The sequence below is a fragment of the Stegodyphus dumicola genome, chromosome 1 (assembly GCF_044657685.1).
Source record: "Stegodyphus dumicola isolate Sdum_Otavi_A_Nest chromosome 1, ASM4465768v1".
NCBI classification, from domain to species: Eukaryota; Metazoa; Arthropoda; class Arachnida; order Araneae; family Eresidae; genus Stegodyphus; species Stegodyphus dumicola.
In genome coordinates, this window is record NC_140768.1 from 246744508 (window position 1) to 246771156 (window position 26649).

Genomic DNA, 26649 nt, shown 5'->3' on the forward strand with positions numbered 1-26649 from the left:
ACTGCATGTATGGGAGTATGTTAGTATAAAAATAATAGAAAAAGTATTGGAACTTTTAAACTGAGGAAGAGCCTTCTATAATCAAAGAAAAATGTGAAAACTCCATTGCCTACATTCTATTAAATCTATTTTAATGCACTTAAATGTGTAGAAATTATGATGTTGAGATTAGGGACCTAAAACAAAATAATCTGAAAATAATTTATAAATATTATTCCAGATATTTACATAACTAACTTCTGCAGCTCTACTTTCTAAAAATTGTGTAAATATATTCGCTTTACTTTTCGTAAAGTATGTAAAAAAATGTAGTATTTGCTGTAAATTATAAGAAATAATATCTTTTAATCGTAGGAGTTTTATTTCAGGAAGAAAGAATCTTGTACTGAAACATGAAAAATAAGTAAAAGGCAAGTAACCAAGATACATTTTTCTGGAAATCTGACCTACTTACTTATTTACAATTTTCAGAATCTCATTTTTTCTTTTAAACAGTGTGAAGAAATTATCTTAATTTGAGAATTGGTGGAAACTGCCGTCATGGATTATTTATTCCAAGCAAAAGAAAATAATCAAATTGTCAGAAGCAAAATAAATGTAAAAGAAAAAGTATCACACGCCCTCTTCAAGTTTTATCATTGCTAAAAATTCTTATCTTGCTCTTGCAAAGCTAGCCCAAACAAATTCTTTCATTAGCTATGCATTTCGACAACAATCAGGCGAGCCAGCCAATAACAAAGACGACGGGAAAGGGGGTAGAAACAGAGAGGGGAGAAATGTTGCTTTCTTTCGTATGTGGATCAATGAGAGAGCTTGGACCATGCGTCAGCTGCGTTCGTCCTTGAGGGAACGATGTGTGCATGGATGGATGGATAAGTGTGTATGGATGTTCGTGTGTGTGTGCGTATGGATGTGTGCGATTCTATCTTTAGAAGACGAAGATGGGCGACGATCGATGAGACTGACTCTTGGGTTAGGCCGCTATGAGTCTGGCTTTTCTGTTGTCGACGGGTTGGGCTGCATAAAAAAAAAAAAAAAAAAAAAAGCATTAGTGTTTAACAATATTCTGCATTCTAAACCTTTGTTATCTGGTATGCGCCCATTTTCCCAAATAAACATTAAATATGTATTTATTTAAATTTATTGTCTTTTAAATTAGTCTGTTGTAAACAAAAACACAAAAATACGAATTTTCTGCATATTTGGGACTGTGTGTTTATATTTAGATTACGGGAAATTTTTTAACTTATTTTTAAATTTAATTTCAGATAAATATTTTTTTCGGAAAGAAAATCTAAACTCGTGATTTTTAAATCTGGGAGTTCTAATTTTCCTTCTTTAAATGATTGCCAATAATTTCCTGGTTCAATGTATATTCGTTTCAAATACTGATATGTGCTCAGTATTTATTTACGTTTCATACTATCACTTCATTTTTGAATTATCATTTTTTCCTTTTATTACTTTGATTAAAATTTGTTGAGGAAACTCTTAAGAAATATACACTTTACTATATTGTTCTACTAAAATACTGTTCTATTTTTTTTTTTTTTTTAATTTGTGTATACAGCTTACTAGATGTCTAATGAAGGAAAATAATCTCTCCTTATAAACGAATAGGAACAAATGTGTGTTATTAAGAATGTGACGTCAATGATTATGTTTTTTAGATAGTATTTTATTTGCGTGTAAAATAATTTAATTTTGATTAACTTCTTCCTCCAAGAAAAGCAGCGTTTCATCTTTAGTGCGATCGATGCCTGGGTTTTATGATTGTTCGGTATTCGATAAATGCTCAGTCCTAGAAAACTGCGTTCTACGCACAAGCACAGAGAAATGGCGAATAGCAGAATCGCTTTTCAACAAAAGGCTTCGAAGATTTCCCATTCAGTTTATATGGAACAAGAAAAAGTCTTCTATATTCTTTTTTTTTTTTAAAAAAAACTTTAATCTACAATTAAAGCGATTTATTTGCACACACACACAAAAGAAAAAAAAAAATATTGCTGTATAATGATTTTGAAATTCTTTCTAAAGTTATTAAGTAATTTTTAAAAATGGCTAATAGTCTTTACTTTCTTCTTTTATGACATTTTTACTTTTAGATTACAAAGCAAATATTTAACTGATGATATATAAGTTATTTGAGTATTAAATTATACATTATATAGTATAGAATATACATTATAGATTTATACATTATATAGTAGAAATCGTAATTATACATTAGATAGTATTTTTTCTCAACTTACTAAAAGGAGAATAAATTTAGAATATCTAATTATAGTGAAATAATCTCTCATGGTGACCACCCCAACAAAGTGAACAGCATTTTATAAAATGTAAGGGATTATCGGTATTGAATGTTACCTCTCATAAGCCACCATTTCACAAAAGATCACTTCTGAAAGTTGTCAGTATTTCTGAAAACATAAATAAGCATCGATACTGAACATTATCTGTCAATGTGACCACCTCCGCGGAAGATCGAAATTGGGAAGAACCCTGGTTTGTAGTTTTAGGAAAGGTTCATTGTAAGCACCATCTCTCTGAAACAACCATCTTCGCAAAAAACCAAAATCATGTGGGATTATGTGCTTTGTCGACTTAAAAGGAGTTTACAAAAAATGCGATATTACCTTTATCTACAAGTTTGTATTAAGTACGGGTTTCTTAAAACTGTTTGAATCAATCGATTTAATATTGTGAAAATACAGTGTTGACTATCTATGTTTCCAGCTGATTTTGGACTGCTGTTATGGTGGTCGCCTAAGAGATGATAGTATTTACTCATGTTTATGCATGTTGTAAGACATGTCGAACATATTTAAAGGTAGACGATAGCCACTATAATCACAGTTTGTTATGTTTAAGAATAAAGAAAAGAGGTCACTTTAAAATAATGTAAACTGAATTTAGAATTGTTGGTTTTTTTTAGAAGTAGCCGTATTAGGGAGATGGCCGCTGCCAAAGAGTTCTCTACATAGTAAAACTTTTAATGATAACAACTTCTCATAAACGTCCATCTCTGAATAGACTCAATATTTCTGATAATGTGAATAAACGCAGGTACTGATCCTGTCGACAGACAAATTCTTTTACAGCACCACCTCCGCAGAAGACCAAAATCGTTTGAAACTGTGGATATTCATCTTACGTAAATTTTATTGTATGATTAATAGATGTTGTTGGCGTTTTTGAAAATTTATCAGAATACTGAAAGATATTTTTTATTCAGATTTGGTTCAAATGTTATCGATTGAATAACCATATCTTTCTAAAAAGATATACAGTTTTTTTTTTTTTTTTTAAATCATAACTCTCTTATGTTATCAGTTCAGAGTCCAACTTCAAGTTATCTTTGCTGACGTGATGCGGAAAAAAATATGATACATTAAACAAATATGTAGCAAGCAAAAAATAGAATCAAGATACGCCTCAAAAGGTTGCAATTCGATTTAGTTATCATATCTTTTCAGTTAAATGATAACTTGTTTGTCTGTGAAAATTAAGTATTAACAGAAAGTTTCTGTCTCCCCCCTTCCGCCTTTTTTAATAACTTTCATAGATGATCATTTGTGGGAGATTATCGTTAGCAGAAGCCTTCTATGCAAATTAAAATGTTTAGAGTTTAATAAATCTTGACTTTGCAAAGAGTTATGAAAGTATAAATAGATTCTTCGAAATATTTCCAAAAATTTGGCTGTGCATTTTTTTTTTTTTTTTTTTTTTGATATTTTTATCCAGTATAGTAAAAAATATGGCTTGTATTATAGCTATAAACAGAAAGAAAATATATATATTTATGTTCTGTACATTTGGACAGAATATTAAAGTTTGTATGGTTAGTTTGTATGCTATAGTTTGGCTAGTTTGTGGTTATGCTTTGTATGGAATTCCGTTAATTGAGTAGCAGTTATGCTATTATTGAAGAGCAAACAGATATACTAAGACTTAAAAAATTGTAAAAACTAGTTATCGTAACTAAATTTTGGGAAAAAACTACAGTTAAACCCTCTTAAAACGCTCACTTCTGAGAGTAACTGGTAATTGAAAGTCACCTGCCTAAGGCAACCATCTTCACAGAAGACCTAAAATCCCTGGACGCATAAATGATACAGTCAACCAGCGGCCGAGCGGTAAAGACGCTGAACACGGGTAGTTCGGTACGAGGTTCGAATCTCGGGAACGGGCTGGCTGCATGGGCGTTTTCGTGGATTTCCCCATGCGTATACGAACCAGTTCCCTTTAGAAAGTCCTCCACGAAGGCATCACTCCCTTTAGGAAGATAGCCCTCGTGTCCTTTGCCATAATTGAATAATCCAATCCAATTCATAAATGATACATTGAAATCTCTCTTTCAGCGACAGTTCTAGAAAAGTTTTCGTTTTTTTTGCAGAAGACGTCGCCTTAGAGATGTGATGTTCATTTATGTTATATTAAGCAGTCACCCCACACAGACCCTGTTACTATTACTATTGAGTAGCAATAGTTTTTCACATTCTTGTCACGAAATACAAGTATAACAGTGCATTTTTTAATGTTCTTTTATTTAAAAATAAATAAATAAATAAATAAATAAAATAGATGTATTGCGATGATAAATAAATACCCAGCTGTATAAATATGATAAAATTCAAGCTGTGTAATTATAATAATAATTGCAATATATCTAAAAAAAACATACTTATCGCTCCAGATAGTACCTTTTATTCTGTATTCCTTCTTAATATGGTTTAAATGGCACAGAGAAATCGTAGAAAAGAAAATAACGCCTTCTACACGTATCAAGACTTAAATTTTCCTCATTAGTAATGAAAGAATTTATGCAACTTAGTAATATGTATTTAGAAAACATCCTACCATGAAATTAATCTGTAATTAGACGTGTTACCTAAAATTTGCACTCCGTTATTAGTTATTTCCTTTTTCTTCAAGAAATTTTAACCTTTTAAGAAACAAACCACAAGAAAATATTATTTAATCTCATATTGCAAAACAAATTCTTTAATTTACAGAGGGTTTTTTTTTTTTTTTTTTTTTTTTTTCATGTTTGTACGCAATCGATTTCTGAAATGTGCTAATCAAATAGAGAATCTTAAAATTGCTGATAATGTTCGTTGCGGTTATAGCTCAGGTGTCGAAACACTGGTAATTAATTATATTTTCAGTAATCTTCATTTCATTAAACATAAGTATGCGGAATAGTTACCATACAGAATTTATTTAATTCGAAATAACCCGAATATCCAGCAGGAAGTGCAGACGATTTGCGGACAGCGTTCCACCCACGCGTCAGATGATATTCCTTTCAGAACACTACGCATGCGTGCAGACAAATCGATATTTCTAGGATTCGTTGCGAAAAGTAAACAGTGACGTTGGATTTATATCTATATTGTGACCGCTGCCTAGTGATTGGAAATCCAGAGCTAATCGTAAACAACCTGGAACAATTTAAGAATACTCGAGGAAGCAAATGTTAAGAAAACAAAGCAGCATGAAAGCGATGACGTTCGTTTAAAAGTTTAATTAAGTTACTTTAAGAAATATCATCAGCGTTTCTTTGCCTTTCTATGCTATAGTTTGTAATAGAATTCGGCGAAAGGAACGCTAGAAATAATATTTTATCGTCTTTTTCTAATGTGTAATTTAGTCTCGTGAAAATGTCGCCTTGTTTCAAATTATTTTATGCTTTGAAATGACTGTGGGAATAACTTCAATTTTTATTTATTAATCTGTGCACATTTTTTTCAAATTATCACATTTTCGTTAGACTTGTGTTTTTAAAGCACAGTTTTATATTTAATCTTCTGTTCATGTGTTAAGCAAGCAATTATTACTAGTTTGTATAAATGTAGATTTAATCAATGATTTAAATGCCATTAGCATGTGTAGCAAAGGCATATTTCCCATTCTACCTGAAAATTAAAAAACCTAAAAAACAGAAGAATAAACTACTACTGTTAGTCACAAACCTGAAAATTACACGCTTTATTTCTTTAAATGGAAAGACGATGTTGATTTCTGTTTGAATATCTGATTGTGTCGATGAATAAATAATGATAGAAACATCAATTTAGTCACGCTTTAAATATACTGATTTATATATTCGGACCAGCTATTCAGCTCTTTTAAGGAAGATTTCTCGATAGCTGAAAAATGACTGAATAAATGCTACATTTGCAACATTTTGTTGGAGCTTAAAGAGAGAGAGCTCTATTTTTTCTTCCTTCTAAACATAACACAATTTCAAACTGAATGAAATGAAATTTCTGCTTAGGAAAAGGCCTGGAAAGAGACTAAATTGTTATCCTAATACTAATTACTTTAGTAAATACCAAAGTCTGGTGTTAGTTATGATTCGCACAAAATTTAAAATTCAGTGCATAATATGAAATAGATAATAAAACAAATTCGGGCGTCCAGGTGCCCATGTTCTGGTGGAGGACTACATTATTCAAAATTTAATGGCTCTAGGTACCGTCGTTTTTTCATAATGCGAGAAACATGCATTCAAGCAGATTCTTCATTATTTAATTTCTCTAAATATAATACAAGGCGATAATATTTGGTGGCAACAATCTGAAAAGTGAAACGCATATTTACAGTGAAACAACGCAACATGCCGTTTCGAAACTAATAGCCCTTATGGGCTACCGCCTCTTTGAGTTAAAAGAAAACATGGAGGTAGGAAAGGGAGGAGGGGCCATTCCGCGCTAGAAGTGAAGCACTGCTTTGAAGCTTGGGTCACCAGACGGGGTGTTCTTTGTTTACATTCAGAAGCTCGCTTGACAAGATTCTGATAATATTTCGACACACGACAGTTCCATAGAAATCGAAAAAGGGACACTCTCGCATGAAAGAAACATTCATAGTGTTTCTTGTTTAGGGCGACACCTTCTTACTTCCTATCTCCATGAAAGAAAAGGAGGGGAAGGAAGAAAGTAAAGAAAACTTCAAAGGATTTCAGATTTTAACGTAGCAATAATCTGCTATTAAACTCACGTCTAAACGCAACTTTTTTTCTCTTTTAAATTTTATTATTAAACATGGCTTTCTTCTCACTTACATAAAATTGAGCAGTAAAATCACATAATTTTTAAAGTAGTCTATTTTTAGAATATCCGATCCAGTGTTAAGTGTTGGCATACATTTTTCTATTTCTTTTAATCTTTTCTTAGTTCACCTTCTTAGGAAGGTAACTTACAAAACTTTTTATTTTTGTAAATTTTTATTATTAACTTTTTGTGTTAACCTTATTTATTAAATATCATGTTCTTCACGCTTCTAAAAATGCATAAAATTAGCATGAAGTTCTGTTCAACAATAAAATCACAAACTATTTAAAAACAGTATATCTTTAGAATTCTCAATATAGGGTTCAGTGTTGCCACACGTTCTTTTCATATCCGCTATATTATTTCTTTAAAATAATACATTGAGATAAGATTTGGTGGCAACATCTTTTTTGCTATTGGAAATGCGGCCAGTTTGAATGCCTAGTAGGCATCAGATCACATAAAATACTTTTTCTTATTAGTCCAAAGGGGCTTTCTCCCTGAAGGACTATTGTTTTCGTTTTGCGATTTTGCGTTGAATCACTATAAATGTCCGTTCCACTTTTCAAACTGTTGCCACCAAATGTTAGAGTCCTGCATTATATTTAAAGAAATTAAATAATGAAAAATCTGCATAAATGTATGTCTATTTCTCGCACCGTGATAAAACAACGGTACCTAGAGCCATCGAATTTTGAATGACGTAATCCTCCTACAAATAGGGGAACGTGGAAGACCAAATTTGAAATTTGGAATTTATTTTATTATCGATTTCATATTTTGTAAACCTTTAACGAATTTTTGAGTAATAAACTCAACGATTTAAAAGCGAGCAATGGCAACACTCTACGGGGAGGGGGATCTTTTTATCTTCAGCTCGCGGAACTGTTTATAGGAAATTCTAAAGATATGCTCATTTTAAAATTATGTTGCGACATTGCTACTGAACTGAATTTTATGGTTTAAGTGCAAAGAACATGCTATTTAATAAATAAAGGTAACACACAAAACGTTAAAAAAACGCCCCTTTGGACGTAGTTTAAAATCTGAAACTTTCAGGATTTTGTTTTATTCGTTATTTTATCTGTTTAAAAAAATACATGGCGATAGCATTAGGTAGCAACTGTTTGAGAAATGATACGGACAACAAAAAGAGAGGATCGAGAATAAAATAATAATAATAATAATAATAATAATAATAAAATTACATGTCAGATTGTGTACAGAGTTTATTCCAAATTTAAATCTACAATTTAGGTAAAATCAATCGCGTTTCAACGGAAATTTAGTATATATGTCTTGTTTTCAAATGCCATGGCTATCAGGAGGATAAATCAAATTTATTGAGCGATATAATTGCTGAAATAGTATGTCTTAGAGCAAAGAATTGCGCAAGATAAAAATCTGCATTTGCCAGAAGGGCAGTATTTAAGCCAACGAACTTAACGCAAGTTTCCAAGGCAATTTTAATGACAGGTCTTTTGTTTGTGAAAATACAGATATGGGCGGCATGCCAAAACTGGTTTTACCGTTTCCTTGAGATCTGGAATGTGAAGATCCGTCAAAGAATAGAAGCCGCTTCTTTTTCCATTATTATTACGAATGCTTTCCCACGAGTGTGATTAAAGACTTCATAAAATTATAGTACTTTCCAGCAATTAATATAACTCACATTAAAACAGCCAGAAGTCGGTTTCAAAATCATTTATCAAGAAAGATATTTTTTTTTTTTTTTTTAAATCCCCATGAAGAATTTTATTTTATTTTATTTATTTATTTACTTTAAATTTGATATGTGCATTTCTAAATGTTAAAATAATCTGTTTCCTGGCAACTTTTTCCAGGAAGTTTTAGCACTCAGAATAAAATAATAATAACCAATGAGTTATAATGTTTCCTTGGAAGAGGACAGTATTTTCTGCAGCTATGAAATCTTTTTAAATAGCTTGAATGACTGGCGCAATTGCAAAAGTTCGTAATTCTCTTCTGTAACTAAGCAGGCTATACTTCGCATTGGTTGTAATGCATACTTCAAATTTAAACCTGCTTATGAAAAGGAGGCATGAAACATGAGATAGAAAATAATAGCTGCAAACGGAACCAATAGTGTTTCATTTTTTTCAAACTTTTGACTTTCTTTTGCTTGAACGAACGATTTTGGTTGCCTGATTAAAGCAAAAGGGGCCATATCTAAATAGTTCTAACGTTTTAGATCAAACACTGGTGGCAGAAATATGCAAATCGAGACAGTGCCGGATTAAACCTCTAGCCAGGCCCAGGCCCGGATGCATATTTTACAAGTGCACATTTGTGTAGCCACCGAGGGTGTGGCTTCTAGGATGGACCAATGGGCATCCAGTAATATTTCTAACATATCACATGACCTTTCGCGTGCTTTAAAGTTTAAGTAAAATGGTTTAAAATATTTTGCCACGCAATTTTCTGTACAAAATAATTAAAGTACCGTCGAGTTCTGAAAATTTTCATTGCGAAGTTAGATCAAATATAAGCAAATGTGAAAATTTCACTACCTGGTTGAAGAATTTAAAATAAATAAAAACACATTTTGGATACTCCGCAAAAATATCCATGTGAAATATTAATTAATAAATCGTAAATAAGATGAAGAAAGAAGTATGTGATAAACATCTGAGCCCAAATGCTATCTTTATATAAAACTATGCATATGAGAAAAATATTTACACCAATTATATATGTAAATAGAAGTCAGCACTTTTTATTGCAGTCTATATGAAAAATTATTTAAAAAAACTATACACTCGAATTTTCTTAATTCACAGGTGTTAAGTAAATGCATAATATTCGAAGCTAATTATAGCTTGAGTCATTTTCTCGATGTAAAGAGCGATAATATGCCGTGAACATCAATCCAAATATTGTGATAAAAAATCGCGAAAGTAAAATGTCAGCGATTAATTAAACTCATGAAACGAATGCACTACGAGATTTTCTTCTATTACGCCATACATTTTTTTACCGCGAAACAAATGCAAATTAAAACTTAAACGACATACGCTCACATGCATGAAGATTTAGCGTCACAAGAGCAATAGACGCTCATTGGTCTATTTTCGAAACCCCTCCCTCAGTGGCTAGGCTGATGTGCACTTGTGAAATATGCGGCGCGGTTCGAATAGGGGCCCGATTGGATTTTTTTTTTTTTTTTTTTTTTTTTTTTGTGGGGCCTTCTCTTTGCAAGTCCCCTTTCAAATATCTTATACAAACGAATTTTTTCTTGGCTCAACAACTTCTGTTGAACATTATCTATTGTTTGCTCAGCAGAAAGTCGTTTTTGAAGCTCTGTACATTTTAACATAGCTATCAAATGATTTTTTGATTTTTCATGTGTTCTCTTTCTCGTTTCAGTGGATTCGACATCTAATGACATGACAAAATTATAGGTTAGGTATCCATTTTTAATCACATAATATACTTAAATTTTTAATTTAAAAAATAATTGTTTGTTAATAAAGATTACGCAATATAATTAGTACTTACCTTATTCAACAAATAGTAATTGTAGTCAAAAATACGACTCTAGTAATTATAACGATTAGAAGAATAGCAAGCTACACATGCAAGAAACAATTGACATTTGATACTAGCTATACATCCACCACTGACTGGTACGGTTGCGCAACTAGTTGCGCGTGCATATACCTGTATAGTAGTTTACTTACGTTAAGTAGTTCACGTACGTAGTGCAAAATCTCTCTAATATAGGACAATCCCGATTAAATTCAATACATTTGCCATGAACTTTTACGGGTATCAGTTTTCTATATTATAAAATATATATTATATAATAATAAACACATTAATAAATCTCATCCAGCAATGCGAACTTAAAATAAATATATTTTTAATTATTTGAATAATTCATAATTTGTCCATTATCGTCAAAAGGAATTTGCTTTAAATTTCGAATTTTTTTTTTTTTGTTGTTCATTTTGATGGTAACTCGGGGCCCGATTAGGCCCAATCGCTACAATCGCTCTTTATCCGGCCCTGGCCAGACCCTAAACATAATTTATCATTTATATAAGTTGCTTAAAAACTGACAGAAATGATGCTCTGCTGGAAAAATTAAGAATAAAGGGGCAGGTTTATTTAACATTGAGTAAACGGCTATCTCGCTCAGTTAGGGAGATATCGTGAAACTGGGGATAACTTTAGCAACTAATTTTTCTCGCCAAATTTGGCGAGAAATCGCTCAAAGTCGCCAAATTTAGCTATCATCTGGCGCAATTTGGGTCCGGTCCATGTATCATTGTAATAGGTATTGGTAACTGAATAACTGTACTTGATTTCATATGCAACTGCAATTGTATCCGGCCTTCATATGCCTTCCAATAATTTCGAGAAAGTACTAGAAATACCTCGGCGGCCAGGTAAGAACTATATAAAACCGGAGACAGTATCAGTTTCTCAGTAGTTGTATTTGTTAGTATGATTTCAAAGTACTGAGATATCTCTGGTTACCTTCGCTCTTTAGATGCGCTTTGTACTGCATTGTTTAACATTCTCAGTACTGATTGCACTTTGTGATAGTTGTACCATTACTTTTGTGGAAAGTTCCAGAACTGTGAAGTGTTTCTTTTGGTAAAATAAATTTCATTAAGCTATGATCAATTCTGTGTGCATTCAATCAATTACGAACCTATATGCACGCAACAATATATTTCATGTTGAGAAGCATATGTTAAAATAACTTCACGTGAACCTTTAGTTATAATAGTAGTTTGCTCAAAATCATGCTCAGATAAATAAATCTTTTTTATTAATTTATTGTGAAGTTTGTCCTCGATAAGGTTACTTGATGAAAATGCTATTTCACAACGAGAGTGATGTAGTGTTAAGAGTTGCCCAATAACATCAGATAACACGTTAAAAGATTGGTTACCGTAACTGTACTTTGGCACTGGAAAGTTTATATTTTCACTATCATAACTCGGTGTGAAATGTTTCAAAGCTAACATACTACCCGTTGATTTATAGTAATTTTAGCTAGAAGAGTTTCTTATCGCGTATCATATTTAACCTCACGGTATTTGGACAGCAAAAACTCAGAATGGGAAAACAATGTTTAGAAATCTTCAGAATCAAGAACGTGCATTTAAAAAAGAAACATTCAATTGAAAATCTTACGAAAGATATACTTTTTAATTTTATCTAACTATTTGCATTATAAGTAATGATATTTATTTATTTATTAGTCCAAAGGGGCAATTTGCCCAGAAGGACTATTAATTTCGTTTTGAAATTTTGCATTGATTCACGATAGGCGTTGTTTCACTTTTCAAATTGTTGCCACCAAATGTTATCGCCCTGTATTATATTTAAAGAAATTAAATAATATGAATAAATGTATTATGTAATTAAATCTGAATAAATGTATGTACGTTTCTAAACAACGATAAAACAACGGTACCTAGAGCCAACAAATTTTGAATAACGTAATCTTCCACCGAATATGGGCATCTAGAAGCCCTAATTTGGAATTTGTTTTATTATCGATTTCATATTTTGTAACACTTTAACGAATTTTTGGTTAACAAACTCAACGATTTCAAAGCGAGCAATGGCAACATTGTACGAGGGAAAAAATTATCTCCAGTGCGCAAGACTGTGTATCGCAAATTCTAAAAATATGCTCATTTTAAAATTATAATAATTTAAAATCGGCTATATTGCTGTTGAATTGAATTTTATGGTTTAAGTGCAAAGAACAGGATATTTAATAAATAAAGGTAACATACAAAACTTTTAAAAAACGCCCCTTTGGGCGTAATGTAAAATCTGAAAGCTTTCAGATTTTTTTCTTTTTTCTTACTATTTTGTTGCTGTTGTTTGTAAATGGTTGTGTTTAATAACGTCTCCGATAGTTCTATCAACGGCAACATACATTTCACTATTGTTAGTTAATAAATACCAGTTCATTAAAATAAATCCTCGTATTATTTAAAGCTTGTCCTTGGGTTTTACTTATTGTAAGGACGAATGTCGATGGAAACGATCTTCTGAGAGTAAAGCGAAAGTCATTGTCGAGGCAAAAACATCATAGCGTTTTTAAGAACATCAGAAAAAAAAATGTGTTTAACATTTACAAACAGAGTGTTTGAAGATCAGATATGCCTGTCATTATGAGCACCTTGTATAAATTAATTCTCTTTTCTAAAGTACACGAGTATTTGAAGAAAAATTTTAAGAAAAATTTAAATTAAATTTTTAAGGCTTGTGTGGTATTTCGTTATTTTCGCATTTATTATAGCAAAGTTTCCGATCGTTCTTCCCTTATCTCTGTTTCCTAAGACCGTATTTGGAAGACATTTTTCTGTTCCTGAGTGATCAGATATACATGGCTTCTACAAGTTATTTTTCTACTATAAATTACATTGACACACCTTCAGTTTTTATATGATCATTTCCTTTAAAAAAGCTCTTAATTCAATAATATTTGTTTACAGAAATATTCTGATATTTTAAATTTTTTCCACTTTAAAATTTTACTGCAAAATATATTTTAAATGCTTTGTTGCCGATTTTAGGCAACAATATATTTTAAAATATACCAGTATTTTCAGACAATGCTATTTTGCTATTTTGGTAACAGTGTATGTTACTGGCCAGGCTTCTTCTGAAATACAAAGATTGTAAATAGGAATAATTGATTTTAAAAGACCTTTGGAAAATAGTTAATAAAACATGGAAAAAGTATTCGTAATAAAATGTGCAGTGGTATGTGAAATGTGAACATGAAACAAATAAGTACAAAGAGCATTAAAAATGAAAATCATTTTAATCGCGAGTGTATATAAGAAACATTGTTTGAAATTTATAAAAACTGTTTAAATGAACGACCACCAGTTGCAGTATATGCATCACAACGTTGACGGCTTTTATTTAGGAAGCGCAAATTCACTTTTCTGTGGACCTTTAGGCAGAATTAACGTTGTTGCTTCAAAAGCACGCCACATACTGGACATCTTCCACGTGTGCTGGACATCAGTTTAATCTGTCATTCCATCGTCACTGTGAATGCTTCTATTACAGTTGATGAGCGTTCATTTTAACAATTCTTATATAAAATTATCTTAAATATTCATAAATAAAACAAATTTTTTTTCCTCCATGTGTCCTTAGCGTGTTCAAACGAACGACCACCAACTGCGATAAAAGCATGTCAGGAGATTCAAATCCACAAAGCTTCAGAAGAGTTAATTTACGCCTAATAAAGGAGATCCGTCATCTTTCTGGGTGCATCTGCTATAGCTGTTCATCCGTCAATTCAACCATTCTTGTAAACAGCAAACAGTATTTCTTGTGAATATCTGTGAATAAAACGAATTTCCTTTTTCCATATTCTTTATACTTGCTCTGTTTTCTGCATTAGCATTAAAAAATAACATGTTAGAAACTGATATAAAGTTACTGCTTATGATAGCAAGTTTTGAATATCTATTAAATGGCTCAAAAATATCAGCCAGCAGATATGATCTCATATGAACTTTGATTCTGCTAAATTTTTGCAGCAGTACTATTTGTAATTACATTAAGTATTTAACTATATACTTTATTATTAAAAGAAGGGTTTACTAGTGGCCAACGCCAAAGCCGTTAATGGTAGTTCGACCTGGGTTTGATTCCAGACGAAGGGGCTGGCTGCATAACAGATAGATCTTGTGTGCTTTGCAATAAACAAATAAACCAAATCTATTATTAAAAGCGTCATTAGGGTTTTATCTATTATCATGCGAATATAAATTACATTTGTAAAAAAATATGAAGTGCAGAATATTTTAAAGAAAATGTTTGCTATATATTTCAAGAAATCTTTGAAAATGCATTCTGTAGAATAAGTGCAATGTTTATGAATTTTAGTCGTTTATTTATTAGCTGAAAAAAGGCTGCAAATATTTTAAGCCTTGTTAATGAATTTAAATATTAGCTGGGGATAGAAATATATTTGTCAGTTTTGATTTAGAACATTTAAATTAATTAACTATTTGTTTATTTGAATATGACAAAGCACGCAATGGTTATTTTACTAAAGGCAGGGGGGAAAATGCTCGTTTACGCTTGGACAAAAGATGCGTGTTTATTGTAAAGTAGTAGATCTTTTTATAATTTAATAATTCATGAAACTAACTGACAATGATAACTAACTTATTATCTTAATTACACTCTGTTTTTCACATTTTTCATTCAATACTTCTTTGTAAGAGAATATTCACTCACATTTCTTATTATTTAAATGTAAATAAATATTAAAAAAAAAGAATTTTAATTAAAGTTTTAATTATTTTTCTTTATATTTTGTATGTTAATCTAATAAAGTATTATGATTTTTATCTTTACTTTCTTTTTTTCCTTTATTCTTCAACAGAATGCAAATTAACTTAAGGTGTATTTAAGCTGAGGGCTTTTGGATTTCAGAGAGAGAGAAAGAGAGAGCACACGTAGCGATTCAATTCTGCCAGTTCTAGATAAATGTAATATTTCAGCTTTGCGTTCTTCTGCAGTCGATACTTAAGTGGGAGGAAATTATTTGAGCCAGTTTATAGCTTAACAATTTAACTGTGTAGTCTTAGAGTCCTGAATCAAAATTCATATTTATTTGACTTTTATTATTGAATTTACATCGCCACAAGTCGTCGTTATCTGTAGCACGAGCCGTGCCATGTTTTATTAAATTTCAGTTTAATCAAATGCTTCAAGCTTTAAACCTTTGTAAGCCTTTGTCATGCTATTTTAGACATGCAGAAAATCGATACTAGTTTAGTAAGGTTGTCTGTATCAGACCAAGTATAACTTTATGATTTATTTATTTATACTTTTTCGATTATTATTCATACTATTTTAGACACAGCGAAAACTCGCTGCTGCTCTAGTAAAGTTGCAGGAATAAAGTTCTATTATCGGACCAAGTAGAACCTTACAATTTATTTATTTTTTTTTTAAGTTTTCATTATTATTATTTTACTGAATTAAAAAAAAGTGTATTCGAAGAATATATTAAAAATTCTAAACCAGCAATTAAAATAATACATTCTCAAAGAATTTCTCTATATGCGTTATATACGAATTTTTCATACTTACCACAGCATGTATTTCTAAACTGTTCTATACACTGTTTCTTAATATTAGCAGTTTCAGTACAATTTGCACTGTACCATGTTGTTTGTTCATTACATCCCAACAGTATCTTCTAGTTTATACACATCTTCAAAGTCTTTAGTCAAAACCAGATCTGATTCATTTAACAGTTCGAAATCTCCTCTTGTATGCGGCTTACGTATCTTCGCGCAATTTTCCAAATTCTAACGTTTATATTCAGTAAATAAATTCTGTATTAGCTCTGAAAATAAAATCAATAAGAGTTTGAAAAAAAAAAAAAAAAAAAAAAAGGCTAAATGTTTAAGCTATTCTGATAGTCAATTTTACCCACATATCCTCGGATCTTAAGCAGAGAATAAGTAATAACTACTCGCAGAAAAAAATCACCACATTTTTAAGCATACAAATCATGTGGCTTAGAAGATGATGCCATTTAGTGGTAGTTAATGTATATCAAACACCGGGGGGGGGGAGAGAATCACATAGAATAGCGAAATGAGTTAAACAATTCATTTGTTTCCTAAATCGTCTGACAGAGCTACATATGCAGCAAATATTCTGTAGCAAGAATTTTAATATCAGATTTAAATTGAACGAGGAGCTGAATTTAATATCTGTGGCATGGACCAAAAAGAATTTATCATATTTTCGTCTGAATGTTCTTTTGTTTGAATTTCTCTTAAATATTGTAGAATACCAAAATTAAATTCCCACTGAAGGTCACCTTCAACCCTTTACTTTCCGCCCTCGACACTTGAGTTTTACGGATAAAAAAAATGCTGGAAAAATCCTCATTTGGTCCTTTGTTCCATTATTTCTCAAACAGCTGTAAATGTTTGGAATTTCCGTTGCTGCCGCGCTAGCACTTTTCATATTTTATTTATTCACCTCTGCAGCCGAGAAGGGCATTGTGCCCTCTGGGTAGGTTCCCCTTAACCTCTCGCAGCGGCAGATTGGAAAGCGGGCACAACAGAAGCGGTTTTATATTTTTCTGTTTAGATTTTTTAGTGAAGGTGGAATGAAAAGATTAAAAATGAAAGCGTTCAACCCCTCAACCGAGAAGAAAGAGTTAAAGCGGTTTCATTCAACGACCTCCATTTGACATTGAAAAAGATTTTTTCCGAGTTTTCTCTTCGTAAATTGAAAATTTAATAATTAATTTAGAACGAGACAGAAAATTTTGCGATTAAACCACGGCCGCTAAATTACTTTACGGATTATCTATATTTTTACAGGCTGATTAATAAATAAATTTCTTAAATATCTCCCGCTCACAAGCGGCCGAGAGATAAAGTCGTTGAACACTGGTGTAGTTCTGTCCGAGGTTCGAATTCCGAACGGGCTGGCTGCATGGGCGTTTTCGTGGTTTCCCCCCCCCCATCTGTAGCGTGTATACGAGCTAGTTTCCCTTAGAAACTCCTCCACGAAGGCATCCGTTCCCATAGGCAGATAGCCCTCGAGGCTTTGCCATAATAACACAAACCCAAACCAACCGAAACCAATCTTAAATATCTCACAGGAGGGGTTGGAGGAATAGCCAGTTTCCGACTAATGATTAAAAGACATTTAATTAGAGTTTATAATAAAAAGAATATAACTCAATTTTCAAAGTGCAATATAATATACCTTGTAAGAATTTCAAAAACTGAATATGTATATTGTTTATCGCTTAAATTAATTGTTATTAAAATTCAAATATATTTTTGACAATATTAATAGCTTGAGAAGTGAATCTTAATTAAGGTATATATTTATTACATGAAGAAATTTACTGATTCCATTGTTTTTATGTTCTATTTCTAGGAGCCCTCTAATGATAATTTATGTTCTATTCCCGAGTGGATAAGACCGCTGACAATGGTAGTTTGACCCGGAATCAAGTCAATCAAGTCTTAGTGACACGGTATTTGCCGGATTCTCCATATGTGTAACACGAATATGAGCCAATTTTCTTTGTTGAGTTCTCGATAAATCCATCCTTTTCCTCGCGCACTTTGTTTTAATTAATTAATCAACTCAAAATTCTCGCTGCCGGAAACTATAGCAGCTAATTTTTCTATGAAAACTTATTAATGGAGGCGGCCCTTTGGGTAGATGATGTTTAGTACCGTTATTTATTTATAATCTCAAATATTTATCATCTTAGCGAAGTGGTCAGCATGAGAGGGTTCACTGAAAATGTTAACTGAAAAATATTCTGTTCACTGAAAATATTCTATTCACTGAAAATGTTCTGTGTTAACTAAACATGATGGCTGCTTATATATGAATTAGATAGTATATGCGTAACGACTGTTGAGGCGTTGTTAGAAAAATAGGTGAAAGAGTAGGTATACGCGATGGTGAATGAGAAAAGGAAAACTGGTGGGTTAAATTTCAGTTGATGTGACTGCTTATTTAAAAGAATTCAATATGAATCTCTAAGGTCAAAAAGAGGTAATTAATGATAGCTTAAAGAATGCCAGTATTCAAAGTTAAAGTCAAATTAGGGTCATCTCATATTAAGAACACCAACTTAATTCATTCTGAAATTCAAATTACGGCCATCTCACGTAAACAACACTCAAAACAAAATCATCTAAATAACTAAATATAAACGGAATCGATTGTTCGGACACTTTGAAAACAGATTCCATATGCTTCCTGTATATTTTTTCAACTGACGTCACGAACTTACAGACATGGACTTTATAAAAAATAGACTAACCCAAACGGGTTTTCTTCCTCACCTGAGGCGTTGCCGACTGTCACCTTGATCACATCCGGAGGAGTAGGGACGACTTGCAGAAATTTAACATTGGTTGCCTATTGCAGCGTGTATAATTGTCAAGAAAAAGCTGGTTGTAGCGCCTCATTTCACAAATTAGAATTTCTACATATTTTCATTTTTGAAATTGAGATTGATTTTTAAAAATTTAGCATATTTATCAAGCATAATTAACGTTCCAAATAATTATAAAGCTATTGCATGATTTCAGGGTTGGATAGTTTTTTAGCTTTTCCTATGCTGTAAGGAAATTTGTAACTACTTCTTTTAGAAAATAATATTTTAAATCTGAACTAATAGAAAATTTCAAACAACCAATTTTCTCTTGCAATTTTTATGCTTTTTATTGGTGTAAATAAGTAAAAAATATTAAAATATTTAAAACGAATTTTTGAAAGTTTTGTTTAAAATTCTAAATTGTTCTGCTTTTTTAAAATTATAGATGAGTATTATAGCACAATTTCTATAAAGGAATTTTATTTCAATCATATTTCATAATACGTCACAGTGATAAACATTTTTGACTCCTTAATTTTTATTTTTTAATTCTAATATTAAAATTGTATTTAACAGTAATAATTAATTTTGCTTGTATTTTATAGTGATTATTTTTTAAATTTATTTTTAGTTCTACGTAAGATTTTTTTATTTACTGTTAATTTACTTTATTAGCTCGAAACGGCATTTTGCGCTGTTTCACTATAATAAATGTCCGAGTCTCCTTGCAAATTGTTGTTACCAAATATTACCACCCTGTATTATATTTAAAGAAATTAAATAATGAAGAATCTGCATGATTACATATATGTTTCTCGCACTGTGACAAAAACGACGGAATCTAGAGCCATCAAATTTTGAATAATGTAATTCTCACCCGAAAATGGGCATCTGGACGGTCGAATTTCGAATTTGTTTTAATCTATTTCATATTTTGTAAAATGTTAACGAATTTTTTATTAAGAAGCTCGACGAGTTCAAAGCGAGCAATGGTAACACTGTAATGAAAATAACATTTTTATCTCCAGTGCGGAAGTTCTAAAGATATGCTGTTTTCAAATGGTATATGGTTTACGGGCGAAGAACATGATATTCAATAATTATAGGTACCACACAAAACGTTAAAAAAAGGTTCCTTTTGGGCGTAACATAAAATCTGAGTGTGTCTAGATTTTATTTTATCTTTTTTTCCCCTGCATTACACTCTCAAAATTTTATGCTCGGAATTTTATAAATTACTAAAATAAATAATCCACGTTAATGTTAATAATTTAATGATCATATAATCAACTAAATAATCGTTTTGTAATGTTGTTATGGTTTTGAAAATCACTGCCTGAAAATGTTCATTAAATTTAAAAAAAATATACCAGATCTTGTTTAATTTTACCTTATTTATTTCAAAGCATCCCGTACTATCAATATTATTTAATTTTACTTTATTTCTACGCAAAATGAAGGTCATAAATTTTGTGCTTAGAGTTTTTACCGTTTTACCAAAGTAAAAATGTTTGTACAAGAATTACGCGTGAAAAAAAGAGCGAAATGCAGTAAAAAGTGCTTTAATGAGATATATTAAATCCTACTTGGAAAAAACTGTGGCTTTCATAATCTCATCACTATACAACGTATCACATCTAATAATTAAAAAGAGTTATGTGATACAAACGCCATAGGTTTCAGTGTTAAAGTAAACCAGATCGTCCCTACTCTTTCTTGGGGACATGTTGGTGACGCGCGCCCCGCCCACTGGGTTAGTCTATTTCTTATAAGGTCCATGCTTACAGATGGGATATATCAGATGCGCACAGAAAAGCGTACTTATTTGAATGGACTTTTTAAACTGTATCTAACAAAAGAAAAATTTCGGACGTTTTACAAACATTCCCTGTACATAACGTTTCTTTCTGAAAGTATGAATGTTTGCGAGCAACTTTTTTCGGGTGTGAAATACAAAAAAAGTAAAAAATTAAAACGAACCGTTTTCAGAAAACAATTTTTAAGAATCTGTTTGCAATTGCTATTATGAATGCCACACTTTAAAAAAGTTAAGTTCACACTTTGTTTCCTTATATAGATGTCTTCAAGATTACAAGTGCTTCAAACAATTGTATCACAATTTCCATAGAAAGTGATGTTACAGCTCTTTGCGAATCATTTTTAAGTAATACGACGAAGAATTCTGCTGAAACGTTTGACCTCTGCGATGTAAATGTACGTTCAAAATTTTATACACGTTTTCAAAATACATTATGGAATTTCACTATAACTTCTTTACAAATTCTTTAACTGCAATAAAGTTTTGCAGCTCAAAAGAGCTACAAAAGAGAAAACTATCAAAGCGTGGTAATCAAATTAACGTTTATTAAATTACAAAAAAATAATCACCCGTTACGAGCTGTAAAATAAAATTATTTCTACACAATTAAACAAATTAGATCCACTTAATAAAATTTTACAAAATTGTTATATAACACAGAACTAAAAAAGAGAATGTATATAGTATACGATATGACCAGGGAAAAGAAGTATAAATTTTACTGCAGAGCAAGTAATTTTTCGAAATTCCCAAAATTTGCTGTACCGTAAACTGTTCTGGAAATTCATTTTTAATGACAATACATAGAATTTCCTACACATAGATATTTTTTATGAGAACTGAAAATGACTCATACACAGGCCAAACATCTACATGGCGTAACAGCGGAAATCCCGATAATTAATCATTGCGTGTTGTTGTTTGAAGCACGCACATACTTGTAGATTCAAAATTTCATTACTCAGCAGTAAAATCAATGGTCATATCGCATATATATATTCTCCATATATATATTTTATCCATATATATATCGCATATATATATTTTAGTTCTGTGTATATTAGATATATATATATAGCAATTTTGTAAAATTATGAAGCGTATCTTATTTTTTTAATTGCGAAGAAATAATGTTATTTGACAGCTCGTAACAGGTAATTAATTTTTTGTAAATTAATAAACGTTGATTTGATTAGCACGCTTTCACAGTTTTGCACTTTCTTCAATTGAAAAGTTGAATGTATTCTGAAAGACAGCATAAAAGTTCGACTTCTTCAAGAGTTCTGGATATTAAAATGCAGAAAACCTAAGCGTTTGAAATGCATTTCGTCCCATTTTAAGACGTGGTGAATGAATGATACTTGATTGATGACTTCAGTTAATTTTCGACGGAAAACTCACATACGGTAGTTGACAACAGACTGATGAATGGAATGGTTAATCATTTCATCGTTGATTGGAAAAAACTCCTATTGCACTTGAAGCACTGATTAATTGCAAAGCACTTAAATCATAGATCACCAGGCAGCACTTTTTTTTTTTTTCGTAGCCACTGGGCAGAACATCAGAGAGCGAGTATGAACGCAGAAAAACTTCATCAGAATTATAAACGTAGAACTTTGATTAGGAATGTAGATATTACAAATAGGCAATGCACAAATTTGCATCCAAATGCGTTTCATTAGATATGCGGAAAAAAGTGATAGATATTCATTCAGTCCTCGTCCACGCATTGTAATTAAAAAAATCTTTGCAGTATTTATGGCATAGAATGTTGATCCATACTGAAAAGTAAATTGGCAGCCGAGGCAAATTAAATATTCATCTTCATTTCAATTGACATTTGCGGCCAAAATTCACTGGGCACTCTAAACGTGCTTATTCAAGAACATTAACATTTTTTATACTATTGCGACTGGAATAAAAGTAGGACGCCAGAGGTAGCCTGTTAAGAGAAAATTTTAAGTTCTGAATTTGCTGCGTCATCAGCGTTATGCAAGTCATATAGATACGGCTTGACCTAGAAATGACGCAGTGCAGAAAGAGGCATTACTATTTTTAGAATTGAGAGGGGGGGAATTAAGGGGCTATTGTTTTCATTTATTTATCTTTATATATTATACACACACACACATATATATAAGGCAAAAAGCGAAAATTGGGGGGAGTGTTTAGTATCAAAGAAAGGGCACATATATATATGAAAAAAATTTGTAGGATATCTCAGTTCTGCTAGCAATAATGCAATAAATTATGTCTTGAAACTAGCATAATAGCAAAAAATCAAAGTATCGAGTATCCACAAAGGGAAATATACATCGACCTTCGAGGTAGAAAAGAACAGAATGTGTAAACTCAGTAACCTGCTTGATAGACTCGGATGATGATGAGATATTATTAACCGAAGTTTCCTTCGCCCCCTTTACATATTTGACACAAATACTTTACTTTGCATCAGCACACAAAAATGGAAACACAGCTGACTGTTACATCTTTAGAATTCTGGCACTCGTCGCCAGTTTAAGAAAGGTTAAATATTAAAAACACGTTAAAACATTAAAACCATTAAAACATTAAAAACACATTAAGAAACATTAAAACATAAACAAAAATTACAATTAAAACTAGAGTTTCATAGCTAAAAAATTACTTTTAAATTTTAATGCATTTAACTAAAACTATTTAAAATTAAAATAGTTCTTTAATTATTTATTTTTATACCTTCTAACTAACGTAATGCAGAGAAATAATAAAGTAAAAAAAAAAGCATCATCTCTGAATGTAGAAAATTATTCCTTCTAATCACATAGCAAAGAAATATAAGTAACATAATGATTTAAAAAAAAAAAAAAAAACGATCTGCTGCCAGTTTACCTAAATTTACTTTCAATTAATTCATTTAAAATTTCTGTTTGATTAAGAAATACTATCATTCAACAAACAATGAAGGTTGAATGGTTCTGTAAACAATGAAGAATTAATTCTTTTGATTTAAAAGCAGATCGTTGCTAATTAAGGCACAGCATCTGAAATTCGAACGATTTTTCTGAAAACTCTTAAACTTGATAAATTAAAGTAGAAATTTCAGTTTTTTTTAAATTTTAATATTCTTTCCATCCCCACCCCGATCTATTCGACAGTGTGCAAACTCAAATTCCATGCTCATTAATTTGGCTATTAAACAAAGGTACGTAACAGAAATTCTATACTATTTTTTTTTTTTTTTTTTTTTTTTCTTAAATTTGTATTGCGTTTTGAAAAAATTCCATTGTCACCACAAATACTTATTACACATGTGTCAAAATGTGCAAAAAATTCTGATCGATAAAAGGAGTTGAAATATTAGTCTCGATATTTGACACAAACAAACAGTGAAATCAATTTGAATAAACTGGTACAATAAATAAATAATTAGAAGGGGAAAAATTGTTGGAACTGACGGTTAAAGATTGACAATGGTTGTTCTATTAAAAGTTGCTATCATCAAAAAGAACTATTCGCACAATAGCTAGTAAACAATCATCCGTGAAAGTATTTGTGAAAAGTTTCTGATTTCTTGGTAGAAAGAGAAACTGAAAAAGAAAATGCTAAAATAGTTTATTTGGGGGCAATAAGTCAGATTAATATTTGCAATTTATATTATGTATTTCTAGAAGTATAATGTTTGTTTTCCACATATATCCATATTTATAAAGGTATCCTTATTCTAAGAATGTTTAATGCTTCTCTGAGATCGAAAATAGATTTAAAAGAAAGGGGGGAAGAGTATGATTCACGTTGGTGTTTCAAAAGAGATTTTACTATTCATGCAGATATTTCAAAAGAAACTTTTACTATTCATGCAAATATTTCAAAAGATTTTTAGCAAATTCTGAAGTCGTGTCGTTTACGTGCCACTATCCCATTGTTCCCTTTGGAAAGAGTCTCTTGCATAAGAATACATTTACTGGTTATTTTTAAAATACCTCTTTTCTCATACCAAGTCTGTGATGTCTCTTAACATTTGTTTAGTTTTCAACGGTCTAAAAATTTCGTTTAAAAGCTGCTTTTTATAAACTGTATTGAAAAGAGGTTGAATTTCTTCGATCAGTTTTTTAGAAAAATGCACTTATGAGTTTGATCTCACTTCTGCAGTTATTTTTACTGCGAAGTTATAAGTTTACTTGTGTAGTTTGATTGGGAAAGAATGGCGGAGAAACTCTAAGTGAAACTGGCATGCTATTTCTTCATTTATAAATACTCACACTACATCATTTAAATTCTAATTATTGATTTCACCCCTATATTCAAAAAGTTCACGGAAAATACTGATACAACAATTTCCTGTTTGAAATGTAAAAAAATATTACCTACACGATTTCGAATGTTTGATTAAACGTTTTTTATATTTCTGGTAGCATAAAGATTTTGGTATTTGTCATAGTTTTCGTTTGGTCGGCTCGTTATTTTGGATAGCTCGAATCATCTGAGAACATTGGCTAGTTAGAACTAATATTAAATTATTATTATTACACAATGAAGGATCAGTATGTAGAGATGGATGCAGAGTCGTAGCTAGGGTTTTCAGCGCCCAGGAACAACTGAAGATTTCGCGCCCCCTACTGCTTGCCAAGGATGGAAAACATTTAATTCTAAAATGTCGTAACATCAGTTTGGCGCCCCTTGGATTCTGCGCCCGGAGACATATGCCTCCCTTGCCCCCCCCCTCTAGCTACGCCCCTGGATGGATGTTCCTCGCACCGTGGGAAAACGGCGGCACTTGAGCCACCAGATTTTGAGCTGACGTATTCCTCCACCCAAACATATGCATCTTGAAGCCCGAATTTAGAATTTAGAATACTTTTTAGTTAGGTTTTACGCAAACTTGACATTTTGATTATCAATCTGCAATTTAAAAGCAATGGGTGTTCACTCAACAAATCTTAAGATATTCATCTTTCAGATTTAATCAGGGAACTCAAATGTGCTGCTACTCGTCGAAAAGTAAAATAATTGTGTTTCGAATTCAGTCAGTAAATTCAACGAGTTAAAAGAAACGTATTGCCACTGCCCGAAATAAAATATTCTTATCTTTCACAAGTCAATGCCTGTTATTCGGCAAGGATATCTAATTTTTCTTTTAAATTTAATCTAGTTGATACTGATTAACAAACTAAGCCAGTGTTTTTTAATCTGTGGTCTATTGTGATCCATCTAGATTCAAAAAAAAAAAAAAAAAAAAAAAAAAAAAAAAATTGGATTTAAATTAACTACGCTGTTGTAACAGTCCTGTTATATCACACTACAGCTAAAAATTGTAATTCAATTTACTTCTACATATCTGTGTGAGAAAGGTTATCAGGGTCAATGTTCCTTCTTACCTTCTTCGGGAACATACAAGGACCTGACTCGGAACAGAGAGCTTACTAAAGCTATGTTCACTAATTGTGGTAAGTAGACAGATACAGACGAAGGGTATACAAAACCCTTTATTTTTCTCCTATATACAATAACTTCCGTACTTCGGAATACACCGACCCGCTACTCGGGGTCTAACGTAAAAGTATAAAAATAAAACTAAACTCTAATTTAACTTTAGAATAATAAACGTGGAAGATTGGCCTTATATTAACAGGAAGGCGTATGTAGTACAGATAACTGAGAACACTACAATACGTTTAAAAGTTATCAAGAGGATTAAAACCTCTGGCCTGGAAGGCAACAAGCAACTGCGTAACTTCTAAGGTAAGCGGCCTGCTTCGAACTCACTGCTTCCTCTCTCTCGCTTGGCAAAAGGCCACCACTCAAATACTTGGCGTTCGCCAGACAAACTTTGCATAAAAACCTTAACGCTTATAATTCTGGCCGGAAGTAGAAAATAAGAAGTG

The 26649-nt window shown here is 31.6% G+C and overlaps 1 long non-coding RNA gene across 2 annotated transcripts in view; it reads left to right on the forward strand.

Moving 5' to 3' along the window:
• Positions 1–26649, forward strand: part of LOC146999527 (uncharacterized) — a 99008-nt gene that overhangs the window by 50812 nt on the left and 21547 nt on the right. The window contains exon 2 of one of the 2 annotated variants that reach the window (XR_015044125.1): positions 18003–18102. This is a non-coding gene — a long non-coding RNA (uncharacterized LOC146999527). Of the gene's footprint in view, positions 1–14225; positions 15440–18002; positions 18103–26649 lie in introns of those variants that run through there. The other variant, XR_015044126.1, reaches the window with a different exon arrangement.